Source organism: Chrysemys picta, chromosome 1 (genome assembly GCF_011386835.1).
Source record: "Chrysemys picta bellii isolate R12L10 chromosome 1, ASM1138683v2, whole genome shotgun sequence".
NCBI classification, from domain to species: Eukaryota; Metazoa; Chordata; order Testudines; family Emydidae; genus Chrysemys; species Chrysemys picta.
Window position 1 is genome coordinate 152,862,950 of NC_088791.1, and position 16,802 is coordinate 152,879,751.

The window sequence follows — 16,802 nt, forward strand, 5'->3', positions numbered from 1 at the left end:
TCACATGACATCATCTTTACTTTAAAGTTAATCTTTAATTCCTGGAGACTCCAGGACAATCCTGGAGGATTGGCAACCCTATCTGTGAACAATGGGTCAGTCTGTGCTCTTCCCCCCTCCCCTGTAACAATGGGTTAGTTTATGCTCTTCCCCACCCCTCCTGTGAGCAATGGGTCAGTCTCCACGCTTTCCCTCACCCCTTGTACAATGGACCAGTCTGCTCTGTGCTCCTCCCCCTCACCTCTGTGAACAATGGGTCAGTCTGTGCACTTTCCCCCATTCCTCCTGTGTGCAATGGGTCAGTCTGCTCTGTGCTCCTCCCATCCTTGCAAGTGGTGCAACACCAGGAAGAGGAAGTGGAAGTGGAGAGGGGAGTGCCCCCCTTGCAGCTGCTTCCTCAGACCTGGGCAAGGTGAGTGAAGAACCCCAGGAGCTGCAGAGGCTGCACTAAATGTAAGGGGACTGTTGCCCCCTTACTAACATTCAGTGGGGGTGTTTTGGTTGCTAGCTCCCAGCACTAAAAGGGGAAGGGTCAGTGGCAAATCAGGAGCCTGAGACTGACAGTCCCCAGGAACAATGGGGAGAGGTCAATGCTCCAGATCAGCCTGATTGACAGGGCGGGCAGGCTAATCAGGGAGTCAGGAGGCTGGGGGGGTCCCGTCCTCCGTGTGAACTGGTATGACCTGAGTCAGACAGAGTGGGGCCGAGCTAAGGAGAGAGCAGGGGCCCGAGCTAAGCTGCTAGAGCAGAGCTGCAGCCCCAAAGCCAGAGCACAGCCTAGAGAGAGCAGAGCTGCAGTAATCAGAGCCAGAGGGGCCAGACAAGCAGCCAGGAAGCAGATCAGAGCTGGGAGCAGAGTCACCGAAGCAGCCTGCAGGCAGACCTGTCCTGGGGGCAGAGCTGTAGCAACCAGAGCCAGAGAGGCCAGAGAAGCAGCCCAGGGAGCTGAAGGCAGAGCAGCAGCAGCCGGACTGAGGCCGAGTGGAGCTGGGGCTGGAGCAGTCTGGAGCTGGGTGCGGTGAGCAGCTGGGGAGAGGAGGGGGACCCTGGGCAGTGGACCCAGCACAAGGAGACGCCTCAGCCAAGAGGCTCTGCAGGCCAGACTTGGAGGGGGATCATAACCCCGACCAGGTAGGGGCGACGCTGGGAAAAAGGGTCTTCTCTCTAGAGCCCTGAGCACGTCTCCTGCTCGGTGTGGGTGGGTCTGGGTCTGCGTGTGAGGCCCTGGAATGGCGACTAGGAGTGGGACACAGCTTAAGTTAACACAGCAGGGAAACAGACTTAATGAACAAATTGGGGAGACTCATGATCATTTTGTGGTTAATCCCTGGAGAAAAGGGGAAAAGGCCTGAATGAAACCAATAAAATGACAAGTCAAGATTGAGGTGCAATGCCACATCTGTGAGGGCGGGCTCCGGAAATGAGGTAAGAATTGGTACTTTCAGGTCAGCACTAGAATAGCAGGGGGGGCCTGCAGCAGGGCAGGAGTGAGAGGCATAGGCAGAGCTGTGTGAGTGAAACATGCAGGCTTTCACGCACCGTCGCTGAGTTTAGCTAGTGCTGCCAATTCTCTATTTTTGTATGTATTATCAAAATGCACTTAAAATCAACCTCGCTTCCACTGAAAAGTTCAGTAGTAATAAAAAGGAGGCCAGAAAAACCCTGGCAGGCGCAGACTCTGTTTTCATTGACATTTTAAATGGTTATTTTTAATGGTACATTTAACTAATGCTAACTTATCCATGGGAAGAGAATTTGGCCGTTAACATTGGCATCTGTTTAACAAACTGAGGCTCTGCATTTGGTGAGGTGTGAGTATAACACCAATAATATTACTTGCTAACAGCAGACTCATTAGCATTAATCGCTGCATTTACTACCACATAGAGCATCCTGTATCTATGAGAACATTTACTAGATGTATCTTATTCTCACTGGGAAAAGTACATAGGAAACTATTATCATCGGTGTAGTAATATCAGCAAATGAGTATTTAAATTAGCAGTATTCACTTTAACCCAGGACCTTCTGAAACATAGGGAAGGTGACAAGATGGTTGAAGAGATTATGCCTGTAACATTTTCCCACTGGAGCTCTAGGAACACAGCTATAAATGAGTTTGAGGGGGATCTTGACCAAAGATGCTGGGAACACTGTAAACAATTTTTTGTGACAAACATTTCACAATTCAGCAAAGACTGGTATGCTCTGCTCAAGAGAGGCCTTGTCAGAAAGGGCAGGCTACAGGGAAGGGTTGAGGGGCATGGGATCCTCAGACAGAGCTCTGCCTAGGACAGGAATAGCAGGGGGGCTGCAGGGCAGGAGTGAGGGGCAGTGGCAGAGCTGTGTGGGGAGCCCAGGGCTGGAATAGCAGGGGGGGCTGCAGGGCAGGAGTGAGGGGCAGTGGCAGCTGTGCAGAGAAGCTTCTATAGTCTGTGCAAGCTTCCCGACAGATCCCTTCAAGTGCACCTCATTCCCTCCCTGAATCACCACATGGTTTGCCCAGACTATAGCTGCTTTACCAGACTTGTCTTCATGAGCACAGCTGACTAAATTCACCTGTTCCAAACTCCTGTCCTATTTGACAGCTGATTTCCAAGACAAGGATTAGTAGAAGAGTAAATCAGCACCTAGTGCTTTCATATTCCTTCTACATTTGCTGTCGACATCAACACATGGAGGAGTTAAAGCTAATCAGACTATTCGTGTCTCAAGAGAAATTCTGGGATGAGACCCTGTGTAAATTGGCGCAGCAGTATGGAAGTCAGCGGAGCTATGCCAGTTTACACTAGCTGAGAATCTGGCCCCTCGTTTCCAAACAGCAAAACACCTTGGACCTGAGTTACCACTGTGTTTCTCCAGTTTTATGCCAGTGTAACTGACACATACTGGAGTAATGCAGCACTACATCAGACCTTTTGTTTTTATATCTACTCCAGGCACGTCCAACCCCCCCTCAGACCTCTGGAAAGCAGAGCAGGGCCCAAACCTAACGTCTGGCTCCAAACATCTCCAAACTTGGCACTACACATCTGGACCTGGACCTGAATCTGGATTCAAACTTCACAGCTCATAGCAAAACCCAGACACTCCCAAATTTTGGGGACATTAGAGTCGGGGGAAGGATCCTTGCTTTGTTGTTGAGGCACAGCACTGTGGGAAGTCCTTTCTGCTGTGCTTTTGTGTCCTGCTGGATATGACATTGAGATGGGTGTAAGGGTAAACACGGAGATCAAATGTAACTGGGAATGGGCTATAGACATCTGGGAGTAAGCATTTGCTGCTGTTCGTAGACACGGGTCAGGATCCAGAACCCATGCCATCCATGCCGATGGGGAGGGAAGAAGAGTGGCGGGTCATTCTGAGACAGCCAGATTAGAGTAATGGGGGCTGATTGCAGCTGAGTGATCATGGAGTTAACAAACCAAGAAGCACTAAGGAGACTGTCCGGAGGGAGGAAAAATTACAGCTGAGGCACTTTGTGCCTCTAATAATCAGCTCGATGAGATAAAACTAGTGCAAGACAGACAAATGGAAACTTGATTCAAGAGGCACTGAAAGAGACAAAACTGCAATGAAAAGCTCTGGAGATTAACTCCACAGCAATGAAACTATCTCCCATGGAACCCAATGCACACTCACAGTCCCTCTCTGTGCACCCTCCCATCTCTCACTCGCCCCCCCCTTACATAATCACTACAGCTGGGAAAGCACTTACTACGATCAAACGTGTGAGGTGTGAGTTTACTTTAACATAATCCTTTTTTATTCATACTGGCATGAAAGAACTCTTGTTTGCAAGAATGTTCTGAGCAAAAGAAAGTCCCAGGTGCCTTGTGAACAGAATCTGTCATCGCACAAGTGTTCACGTGAATTTAGGCACTTTCTCTAGGCACCTAAATTTCCACTGCTAAAATCCCCTTGGTGCCTAAATTTCTGCCAGTGGGCATGCACATAGCCACCTAGCTCCTGATGTTGCCTAGTTGCTCATTGCTTAGTCATGCCTAAGCTGCAGTGAGATTCACAAACTAGGCATTCCCCTGCCATCTTATCTATAGGGCCCGAACCAGTGGGCATTCTCAGATCACTCCTACTCCCCACACAAAGCAGCTGTGATAGTGGTGCCCCTCGTACTCCATGGCCCGAGCTCTCATCTAAGATGTGGGAGTCCCAGTTCAAATCCCGCCCTGTGCCTGATTTAAAGCAGGGACTGGAATCTAGGTCTCCCCACCTTCCAGATGAGTGCACTGGCTGGGCTATAGGCTGTTCTAGAGTGGATCCCTTTCAGTCCCTCCTATTGAAGCAATTCCACTTTGTAATAAATATTTCACTAGTCATTGGAGCAGGGTCTAAACCTGGTTCTCAGGGGCGTGCCTTAACCACTAGGTTAGCCAACAGCTGAAATGTATTCACAGAAACCAGTTTGTTTAGTAATTTCAAATAACGAGCAAATTAGTCAAAATCACAGTATGGTTGCGGTTCATTTGTGAACTGAAAAAGGAGCTAAGGTCATTCAATAAATGGTTTGCAATGAGACCATCTTTTTCTCTCAGGCACATGCACACGTACATATGTGTACACCCCTCATTCTCCTCGCTGCTTTAAAGCTCCTATCTGCGTAACACTACATTCCCCCTAACATCCTCATAAGGCTTCTGTTGTTCTCTCGCCCTTGCTCCAGCACACTGTACTGTCCCCACCTCTCTCACAGGCTGTCTTTGATGAGCACATGTGAGCAGTTTGGCTTTCATTCATTATGTATGAAGCCAGGAACTTCCCATCTTGCTGGAGCCGAACCATAAAAAAATGTCCTTTGAAAGCAGCTGCAGGACATGCCAGAGGTGGGAGACAGCTAAATAGGTTGGGCTGCTGCAATACGCGAAAGACGAGGGAGAGGGAAACATTAGACCTGATTCTGTTTCCTGGCACCTTGTGTCACCTTTTTACACCCACTTAGCTCCACTGTACAATGCTGCCCTTCTGATTCAGTATCGTTTTACACCCACCGTGCAGAGGTGCAAAGTGGAGGGTAACAGAGAATGTAGCCTGTTGTTTCTTAAAAATTTAAAGAAGGGGGAGGAGAAAGGATACATTTTGGGGAATGGACTCCACTCCTCTCCACGGCTGATGGACCAACCCTTCCCTGTGGCTGATGGGCTGCTGGCTCAGTGGTTTCAATGCCGGGAAGGCAGAGATAAAAGAACAAGGGAGAGCAAATGATTTCAGGTCCCAGTGAGGCTTAATGGCAGAGGCATGGCAGCCTTCGGTGAGACCAGCAAGTGTGATTTCTGCCAACCCAGACAAGGTACTCACTTGTGAGCTTCACACCCATTTGGGATGGGAAAAGAGAGTGAGCTCCACTCCTTTCCAGCCATCCCTCCTTTAGTCTCTCCTCTCACCCTTTCTTCCATACCTCTCTAGTCACATTGCCTTCGGATTACCAAGCAGATGGCAAGAGGGACACAACCACATGTACGATTACAAAGAGGCACATATGCCTCCCCTCTCGTGGGCGCACACATGCACCTACACACAAAGGCCATCCGTGCAAATCCACATGGTCTCAACTAAGCAGAGGTTCCCATACAGCCAAAGGGCCTACACGCAGGCATAGAGCTCCCACACGTAACGAAAACACCCTCTCTCTCACACACCCACAGACATAGGCATTATCTAGTGGAAACATTGCCGGAATGCAATGTGAGAAGTGGAGATGTTACGCAGATGAGTCAGGAAATTCACAATGAAGGTACTCACCAAAAACTAAGTCTGTCTTCCTCCTTGCACTCCTGCATTACAAAGCCTTGTGCCTTGCATTACAAGATCACGTACCGTACTGCAGACAGTGTGCATTAATACCAAATACTGTGGATGTGCAGCTCATGATTAAAGCAGAGACTTTGCCTTTCCATGGTGTTGTATTATTTGCTGACTATTATGGCATCTTTTCTGATACGGTGAGAGCATGTCATGAAAGACATACAAGTTATGCTTCCCTCTATACTTCTCTCTCAGTTCAAATCTCAACCTTACTATAGTTTTCTGCATCTAATTGCCTTTGTTTGTTTTATTTACAAAATTAAGACAAAGTATATTTTTAAAAATGAAAAATAAATGAGAACTAAAGGAGTAGACCAGAAATATTTTATAAATAGAGAAGGTGTTAGAGAGAGAGAGAAAGAGAGGGGTGTAGTGGCAATCTTAGCTCAAACTTCACATTAATATCACTACCAAAATGGAATCATACTATTTAAAGAGCACAACATAGTTCTATTCATGTTGGTGGCTAGCTCTCGTTCTCCCCCTTATCTGATCAGCTTCACAGCCACACTTAGGTTTATAAATGTAGAGCATTTACATGAAAAAATAAAAAACCACCGCTAATGAGTAAGTGCTTGCTGGCCAGAGTATGTTAAAGTGAGCAGACCTTGATGTGGCCAATGCACAATACAGGAAGGTTATTGTAGGGCAAAATAGAAAGGGGACCCAGGGGTGAAAGTAACTTAAAGGACTTACCGGTACGCCGGAGTCCTGAGCGGGGGCGTGACCTCAACCGGAAGAGGCGGGGCCTCAACCGGACGAGGCGGGGCCTTTCAAGATTTAAAGGCCCTGGGGCTCTCCGCAACAGCTGGAGCCCTGGGCCCTTTAAATCACCGCCGGGGAAGCTGGTCCAGTCCGGCACGGCGTACTGGCTCTTGCCGGTATGCCGTACCGGACCTCACCAGCTTACTTTCACCTCTGGCCATACCGTACCGTACTGGCTTACTTTCACCTCTGAGGGGACCCTACCGGTTTTGATGGTTGCAGGTTGCCATGGGTGCTGATATTATGTACTAAAGCTATATTACATCATCTTATGTGGTGGGGTGGGAAAGAGAACAAGTGGGAGGGGGTATGAAAAATGTAAAAAGAATCCACAGCCAACCATATACGTGTGTGTCCTCCACCACATTGGCCAATCAAGGGACTGAACCAGGGACTTCCAGAGTTAGAAGCATAAATCTGCAGCGCTTGAGCTAAAGAGCCATTTTCTGGTAATGTCTCAACCTCGCATCTTCTATGGACCAGGCACAGAGTGAGAGACAGAGCACGCACAGAGCAGTGAGTGATATACATACAGTGTGTGGAACAGCCCATGGGCTCCCAGCCACTTTCCCATGTGTTGTGCAGGAGGCGGGAGGGAACTCACTGGGCTGTTTGGGTTCCCTTGGATTTTGTTAAGGGAGGGGAATGTGCAGCTAGTGGCTCAGCAGTTACTTAGGTGAAGTAATTTACCCCTTTTCTTACAAGAAATTGAGCTGAGGATCTCTGCCTCGGTGACCCAATGAGCTAAAGGGGAATTAATTTTTTCCTGTCTAGTGAAGAGACAGAGTTGGCCTTTATTGAGGTGGCTGGACACAGACAAACCCCATGTTCGCTTTGGCTGCCACACATCCCAAATTCTGCAGGATTATAGGATCTCAGAGATCCTCCCTTTGACCCAGGGGATGGTATACTGAGGGGGAGGCAGTGAGCTATGAGTTCAAAGTCTTTATATGAACAACAGCTGTTAGAGTAGCTACTCTATGAGTCAAAGGAACTGAGAGAACAGCTGCTCTGTTTTATAAGGGATCTGGACTAAGAAAGGTAGACTAAGAAGAGGGCTTAGCTCACCTGTGGGCCATTTGGTTCTGTTTGCAATTATAAAAGACTCATTTATTTGGGGGCAAGGGAAAGGGTGTGAGAGAGACAGAGCTGGTAGGGGGAAAAGACATCGTGAAAGAGACATTTTTGAGAAGAAATTCTTATTTATGGTATATATATTTTAATGGGTTTTAACAGTTCATTATATTGTTTCCCCACAAAATAAGCACCTCAGCACAGACTGGTCACAGATCTCTGACCTCCTGGACTCAAAAGACCTGGGTGCAATTTCCTGCTGTGCCACAGTCTTCCTATTTGACATTGGGCAAATCTCTAAGGGCTGTATCCACAAAGAGAGATAGGTGCCCAGATATTCAGACCCTCAAAACTCCTGCTCAGCAGCCGGCTAACCCGTAGATGTCTCAAGTCCCTAGACATTTATGTTTCCACCAGCAAAGTCTGTGTGGCACCTACATTTCTACTGCTGGGTACCAGCAAAGCCACTAAGTCCTGATGCTTCCGAGCTGCTCGGCTCCTAAGCCCCAGTGGGATTCTCAGACAAAGTGTTCCTCTGCTTATCTTGTCTGGAGGACTTGATCTAATCAGGGTTCTCAGAGGCATCAGGTCTTGCATAAAACACAGCTGAAGAGGTGGTGGTGATGGTGTCCCCTTCCCCTTATAGCTAATAGCCTGGTGGTTAGCCCACTCCCCCAAGATGAGGGCCGGAGTGAGAATGGCTTCCTAGCCTAGTGGTTAGTGCACTGACCTGGGTTCCAGTCCCTGCATCAGTGAATGTTTGTTTTTCATACAAAATGGAACAGTTTCAAGTGCAAAGCTTGCGAGAGCTCTGCCCCCAGAGTATCCTATAGCCCTGTGGTTTGGACACTCCTCTCATAGCTGGAAGACTTGGATTCATGTCCCTGTTTTAAATGAGGCAGAGCGGCGGGGGTTGAACTTGCTTTTCCCATGTCTTGGGGGATCACTCGAGCCAGCTGGGTGTAAGGGAGGTAGCTCTGTTTTGCGGGGGCCCGATGAGATCGGTGGGGAATGACTTGTTTGAGACTCCTGCTGGGACTGAGGCACTGAGCGGCTTGGTGGTACCAGGAGTGAGGCGGCTGTGGGCGTGCCCAACGACATACATTTAGGCATCTAGGGGACGTTAATTGTGGAAACTGAAATGCCTAGGGAATCTACGCACTGAAAGCATTAGGTGCCAGCTGAACAGGGGTGTTGAGAGGATCTTAATTTTGGACTTGGGCCCCTAAAATGGCAGTTAGGTGTCTCTGTGCTTTTGAAAATACCACTGGGGCTAGATTCACAAAGAGATTTAGGTGCCTAATTCCAATTAGTTTCAATGGGAAAGTTAGGCATGAAGGGAGGTTAGGTACCTAGGTGCTTTTGACAATCCCTCTAGACATCTATATATATGTTTAGGTGCTTAAATGCCTTTACAAATCTGGCCAGTGTGCTCTCTGTGCCTCAGTTTCCCAAGTGTAACATGCGGATACTAGCACTGCCCTGCCTCACAGGGATATTGTGAGGATAAATACATTCACGTTTTTGAGACTCTCAGATATTACTGTGAGGGAGACCATGTACATAGTGAGATACATATTCATCGATGTTAAGGTGAGAAGAGACCCCCTAGATCTTCAGTCCAACCTGGCTCAGACCCACAACTTTAGTATTACTAACACTATGCTCTTATTTACTTCGCATCACAACTAGTCATTGCCTGAGTACTTACGCAAACCTGCTCACGTGAATATTCATGAATTGTGAATAAAATGGGGCACGGAGATTGAGCATAATGGTTTGGGCCATTTTTAAAATACAGCAAGTGAACAGGAAAAGGGCATGTCCTCTGTACAGTCCAGCCTGGATACACATGTGGGTGTCTGTCTGTGTACCAATCAGTCTCTGTGTGTGTATTCATGAGCTTTTTCCATGGTTTTGCATGGAGCTGTTGGTCGTATCATTTCTCTATTGCAAGCTTATTAGCCATTGCAGGCTGATTCTGATGTTATTGTCCGTATTGAAATAAAGCCTCAGCGTGCACTAATGGGATTTTATGGCATTAATGCAGAGCACAGTAGAGTGAGAAATGGGTTTTCTGGTCCTGGGCTTCTTGCTCTCACAGCACAGCCAGGCAACCAATGACGAGATAAATGTAACCCTGGACATTTTAAAGGCTTTTGATCTGTGCAGCATGTTGAAAGACCATTGCTTTGAACTCTGCTATTAGATAAGCCAAAGGAGATGAGGGGAGCTATTGGTGTGAAGCCCCCCACCCCTTATCAAGCTGAAGGCACACACATATACATTAGATATACCAGGGAGAGAGGACTAGGGGAGGCAATGGTGTGAATCAGCTTATCAAATATACTGAGTAGGGAAGCATGAGTGGGGCTATTGGTGAGTAGCATGCACACCCCCTCCTCCTCACAATACATTGCAAAAATGTCAAAAATGGAGTAGGGGTCACCATCCAGATTAATGGGAATTGAATGAAAGACCATGTTTTCTTGCCAATCCCAGTGTGAATCCTAGACCAAAGAGGTTTCAGGAAGTTCTGGTGAGCAGTGGAGAGCCTCAGAAACTGTGGGATACATAGCACTACTTTAGATAATGTTCAGCATCCTGGAAAATTGTGTTGTCTGTCTGGTCATGGCATACAAATTTCGAGTACAGGTCAGAGTGGGAAATGGATAGGGAATTCAATGTCAGTGTGGATTAGTACACAGGATATTTCTTCTCTAGAGATGTTGGTTCAAGGATGCTAGGTCACAAGTGAAACGAGGTAGTCTCATCCAATTCCCCAGGAACAGATGGCCATGCATCACAACTCCATCACACACACTTACAGGATTAGCCACCTGCTCAGAAGTGGTCAAGCCTGCAGTAACGAATGGTACGATAGACTTAGTTGTCTGGGTTGAGGACCATACACTGGCAGAGCTGTGGGGGCAGCCCGGCCCTGGAATCGCAGGAGATGCTGCAGGGCCGGAGTGAGGGGCATTGGCAGAGCTGTGTGGGGAGCCCAGGACTGGAGTAGCTGGGGGGGATGCAGGACAGGAGTGAGGAGCATTGGCAGAGTTGGGTGGGGAGCCCAGGACTGGGATAACAAAGGGGTGCAGGACATTGGCAGAGCTGTATGAGAGAGAAAAGGGGGCAGGACTGGAAGAGTAAGAAGTGAAGGAGTTCGAGTTTGAGATGCTATATGACTGTTAACAGAACTGTGTAAGAGAAGCTTGTGCAGCACCTACCGTGCACTGCTGTGGGATCAACATTAGCCAGGCTTATTGGCTGCTCCCTTTCACAAGCAGCTTAATTCCCCTGCCAGATGTTTCAGACAAGAAGACTTGATGAGGGACTGTAGCAAGATTTAGCACTTGCCCCAAATGCAAAGGAGAAAGGTTACAGGATGCGAACTGGTATCCCCTGTCTCAATATGGTGCCAAGTCTTGTATTAAGCTCTAACCGAAGGAACTGTATGCTACACTACAGGGGCACACAGGTGATTATATGCTTCATACCCTGGGCTGCATATTCTGGAAACAGCTCCGGAACCGAACTTTCCCAGAGAGTGGCGGGCCAGATCCTCAGCAGATGCAACTTGCAAAGCTCCACTAACTGCAGCTCTGCTAATTTATGCCAACCCAGGATCTAGTCCTGGTGTGCTTGGCACCATTCCCATCAGCAAAACCTGACCCATTGGTTTTCCAGCCAACACTACTTTTATTTGAGAGACAGGAAATGGCAAAGCAAGAAAGAACAAAAGTCAGGTCTCCAAGAGAGGGCACAGTATGTGTGAATGCACTGTAACAGGCTGCAGCCTCTCTGAGAACAACATGTCTCACACTGGCAGAGCTGCTGTGCATGTGAAGGTATAGCGCACAGAAAACAAAAGGCATCACAGTTTGATAGTCACACACCTCACAGTTTTGGATCCAGGGATTTGGTTCAGCCCATTATGATGATAGGAGCCAGTTGCAAAATTCAAATATGGATTTCAAACTTTCCAAACTTCTGGCTTGTTTAGAAGTGGGGTTGTCTTTATCTGCTCCGGGAGCACAGTAGGGAAGTGAACAGAGATCAGAGAAAGCAAACAGAGATCAGTGTCTGCTTAGAGGAGACATTCAGAGGACATTAGAGATCATACTCCTGCTGCTCTCAGTCGGCATCTCTGCTGCTGTGCGGCTTCCGCTCTGTAAACCTTTTTTCCCCGCTGCCCCTGAAACATCGAAAGCGAGAGACGAAGCTCTTGATAGTCGAAGCTGGCTGGCAGCAGGATAGAATCAGGCAAACGCATTCATTGACATGCTGCACAGAGCTGCCTCGGAAGAGCCTGTGGGCGGGTGATGAATACCTGGTAATTAGGCTGATTGTGGGCTCCTCTATAACAATTCCACATCGATGCTGCACATTCGGCAAACTAGTTCATAAACATTTGACTCCTGGGGCACATGCGCGTGTGTGGGCAGACTGATGAATATTTTCAGATTAAGCATAAATAGGGGCTGTTGGGTTTGGGGTTTCTTTGATCTTACATCATGCTCACGGCAAGGAGTTGGGCTTCAAGAATATGTGGAGCAAAGGAATGTCCTATGGAGCAAAAGGGGCTGGGCCCAAAGGAAAAATAAATGTCAATAATCTCTGGTCTCACAATCTCCCCACTGTCAATCATAGGAACAAGCCAATCAGCTTCTACATCTTGCTCAGACAGCAAGTCATAGTGCTGATGTAAAACATGGTGTTGAGATACCGTCCTAGCACTGGACTGGGACTCAGCAGACCTGGTCCAGTTCCCAGCTCTGCCACTGGTCAGCCGGGTGACTTTGGGCAACTCACGGTGCCGCTCCTTGACCTAGTTTCCCCCATTGTAAAATGGAAATAATGATACTAACCTCCTTTGTAAAGTGCTATCAGATCTGCTGATGAAAATCACTACATTATAGCTAGGTGTTATTAATAATGCCTAAGACAGAGAGGAGGTACAAAGTGCTGTCATTCATAGCCTGTCCAAGCTCCCTCTCTCAACATTCCAGCTTGGCATTTGGGCTGCTGTGCTGCAAAAGGCCCTGCCCTCACTCACGGTGCAGCTCCCAAAACTTTAGTGTGGCAGCAAGGGGGAGACTGAGGCGAATGAGCAGTGGAGTAAATTAATTGCCTCAGAGCAGTTCCCACTAGCTTTTAGAACCATTGTGCTGTGGCCTGTTCTTAGATACTAGCATGGCAGCACCTTGCAAATGGTGACTGCAGATAGACAGATGTAGGAGGGGGTGGGCAGGCAGTAACTTCAGATAGGCATTTCTGCTCAGTTAGTTTCCTTCCTCTCTCCTCGTATTAATCACCTCCTTGGGGTAACTTCAGATCACCCTCCTGACCTGATGTAAGCCCCTGTTAGACTGAGAGGGAAGAAGGAGATGGGGAGTGGCACCCGGAGTGAACCATTCCCCAGAAGTTTCTGATTCAGCTGATCATAGCAGCAGCAGGTCCCTTTATCAATCTCCCCAGCTCCTCTCCAGCCCACTTTCCTCTCTGTCCATCTTGGATGCTTCTCTAATGGAGGAGGAGGTGGTAAGCATGAAATGCACCATGAGAGGCCCATGAATATTTCAAAGGCAAAAGTCAGGGGACTCCATTAAATCCCGTTCAGTCTCTGACAATGGAGCTGGAGGGTTGATAATGAGAAACTCCAGCGGCATTGGGAAGATTTCAGGAATACAAACAACAGGACCCAAATGATTCTCCAGGTGGTGTTACCACCCAGAAGCCACCATGCCCTACCAGCCACACCTCAACTCCCTCTTCCCCTAACACCATTTCCACCCCACCAACTCCTCCTGCCATCCTATCCTCAGCACCCCCACAACAACTGTGCTCCCCAACAAATCCAATACTCTTCCCAGTAACACCCCACCCAACCCCTCCCAATACTTCCTCCCAATACTTCCCAACCCCTCCCAATACAAAGCCCCCAGCCACCCAACATCCCTTCCCATAACCTCTGCTCAACCTTCTCCCCACAACCCCAACTGCTTCCCCAACGCTATACACCAACAGCCTCTCTGCAGTCCTGCCACCCCACTTTGTCACCCTTTCCTCACCACGTAATGAGCCCTCTTAAACCATCCTACACCAGCAGCCCTTCCCAGCAATCCCTCCGACCCCACCACAACCACTCAGGCACGTCTTTCAGCATCAAACCACCACAGAAGCCGTGGCTTTCCGAGTGGCAAGAGGACAGTGTCTGACAGACCCGTATGTTTCAGCAGCTACAGCTCTTCCCTCTAATGGACCCAGAGGAGCACAGCTTTCAAAGGCGTCAGCGTGGAAGTGACAAGCTGGAAAGCTTTATTAATGGTTTCTCTATCAGCAAGCGCTGCAGACTGTGTAAAATAGTTCAGCACTGCTGCTGTCTAATGACTGTTTGGAAAAACTACCCCACCCCCATGGTGTTATGGACACTGCTGACATACGACACATCAGCCTCCTTCCCACCGCTGTATCTAGCCACCAATCTCTCTCTCTCTCTCTCTCTCTCTCTCTCTCTCTCTCTCTCTCTCTCTCCATCCTCAGACATAAAACGCAGCAAAAAGCCCTTAGAAGTTTTACAGGGAACTGGTAAGTGTCTGAGTTCGTTCAGGCCTGCTCTTAGCCATCTAGCCCTAGGCTTTGGGATATGAGATTTCCTGTGTGAGTCAAGGATTCACAATATTGCTCTAAGGGGAATAATAGATCCATTGTCAGGGGAAAGTCTTTTTATGATGACAAGATATGTTGTGGAATTTTCAAAGGTGGTTGTAAATTGTGAGTGGTTCTGCTTCCTGCTGCTTCTGTAGTTGGGTAGCCATTCGCAGTCTTTGTTTAATCCTGAGCTGATGGTGTCAAATTTGCAAAGCAGTTTCTCCTCCCCTGGTGTTCACACCTCAATCTCTAGCAGAAGGCCTCATCCTCCCCTGATTGAACTAACCTCATTATCTCTAGACTGATTCTTGCCGGCATATTTATACTAGGGTGACCAGATGTCCCGATTTTATAGGGACAGTCCCGATTTTTGGGTCTTTTTCTTATATAGGCTCTTATTACCCCCCACCCTCCGTCCCGATTTTTCACATTTGCTGTCTGGTCACCCTAATTTATACCTGCCTCTGGAAATTTCCACTACATGCATCTGACGAAGCGAGTCAGGGGGCTGGGGCAGGGGATTGGGTTGCAGGCTTACCTCAGGCAGCTCCCGGTCAGCGGTGCAGCAGGGATGCAGAGGCAGGCTTCCTGCCTCTCCTGGCACCGCAGACCGTGCTGTGCCCCGGAAGCGGCCAGCAGCAGGTCCAGCTCCTAGGCAGAGGTGCGCAAGCGGCTCTGCGCCACTCTCGCCCGCAGGCACTGCCCCCCCCAACTCCCATTGGCTGGTTCCTGGCCAATGGGAGTGCAGAGCCGGTGCTCGGGACAGGGGCAGCACACGGAGCCCCACGGGCCCCATGCCTAGTAGCCTGACCTGCTGCTGGCCACTTCCAGGGCGCAGCGTGGTGTCGGAACAAGTAGGGACTAGCCTGCCTTAGCTGGGCAGCACCGCCGATGGGACTTTTAACAGTCCGGTCGGCGGTGCTGTCCAGAGCCACCACGACCCAGTGTCTTACATTCTGTGACCCAGTACTAGGTCGAGACCCGCAGTTTGAAAACCACTGCTGTATCCCATCTAGTCTTAGCTAAGCCACTTTGAATTTTCAATACCAAATACTTGCAACAAACTGTTTGCAAACAAGCTACAGACCATGAATTATTTGCAGAAGTTCTTTGGAGAGAATGATTGCATTCAGTAATATGTTGATCTATTAATCTGGTTGTAGTTTTAAGTCTGGCATTTTGGCCAGATTCCACATGAGGCTCCATGTTACATTCTCCCTCTCTACATTCCCCAGACAGTGCCATGCTGGATAGGGTGTGTGACGGTGCACCCAATAAGGCTTCATGGAAATATGCTCATGAATGTATATATATGACATAACTGGAACATGTTTTATGCTACATATGCCATGTAACATATCTCTGTAAAGGTTATGCTCTACTGAATCTATTCATCCTATTTGTATGCATGTGTCATTGTTGTATTAGAAGTTATGAATATTGGCTGTATACTTGCTTGATTTCTAAGTAGCCTTAGTAAAGCATTTGGTCAGCTTCTTGAGAAAGGAATGTGCAAATTAAGTTCCCAATCAAGAAACACTTAAAGGACAATGAATCTTGGAAAGCTCCTATCCACATAAGAAGTCTACCTGAGGACATTCAGGCTAGCATGTAAACAGTGGCTGCTGCCTGTAAAAAGTGAGTCATGCATGGACATGTGACTTGCCCATGTGATTCCAAAACTCCATCTTAGAGCTGGACTTTGCATAGGAAAGCGGAGGGGGTCTCCACTCACAAGAGAAAGTCTATTTAAACCCCTGGGAGACCCCTCCATTTTGTCTTTAGCTCGCTCAAGAGATAGCCTTTCCACCCACAAGGATACTTGAAAGAAACTGAAACAAAGGACAGTAACTACAGGGGGTCTGAGTGATTGCTGGACCCAGACTAGAAGGAGACTAGTCTGTAAAAGGAAGCTTACTGGAACACCACTGAGGGTGAGATTTTGTCTGTATTCAGTTTTCTGACTGTATTAGACTCAGACTTGCATGTTTTATTTTATTTTACTTGATAATACACTTTGTTCTGTCTGTCACTACTTGGAACCACTTAGATCCTACTTTCTGTATTTAATAAAATCACTTTTTACTTATTAATTAACCCAGAGTATGTATTAATACCTGGGGGTGCGGGCAAACAGCTGTGCATACCTCTCTATCAGTGTTATAGAGGGCGAAGAATTTATGACTTTACCCTGTATAAGCTTTATACGGGGTAAAATGGATTTATTTGAGCTTTGGACCCCATTGGGAGTTGGGCATATGAGTGTCAAAGACAGGAACACTTCTGTAAGTTGCTTTCAGTTAAGTCAGCAGCTTCAGGGCACGTGGTTCAGACTCTGGGTCTGTGTTGGAGCAGACTGGCGTGTCTGGCTCAAACCAGGCAGGGCACTGAAGTCCCAAGCGGCTAGGGCAGGAAAGCAGGAGCAGAAGTAGTCTTGGCTCATCAATTGGCAGTTCCCAAGGGGGTTTCTGTGATCCAACCTGTCACAG

The 16,802-nt window shown here is 48.1% G+C and overlaps 1 long non-coding RNA gene across 1 annotated transcript; it reads left to right on the forward strand.

The window, feature by feature from the left end:
* Positions 1 to 418: 418 nt before the first annotated feature.
* Positions 419 to 5,909, forward strand: LOC135976590 (uncharacterized). The gene is made up of 2 exons (XR_010593843.1): positions 419 to 1,131; positions 2,940 to 5,909. It is a non-coding gene; the product is annotated as an uncharacterized LOC135976590 (long non-coding RNA).
* The last annotated feature ends 10,893 nt before the right edge of the window (positions 5,910 to 16,802 follow it).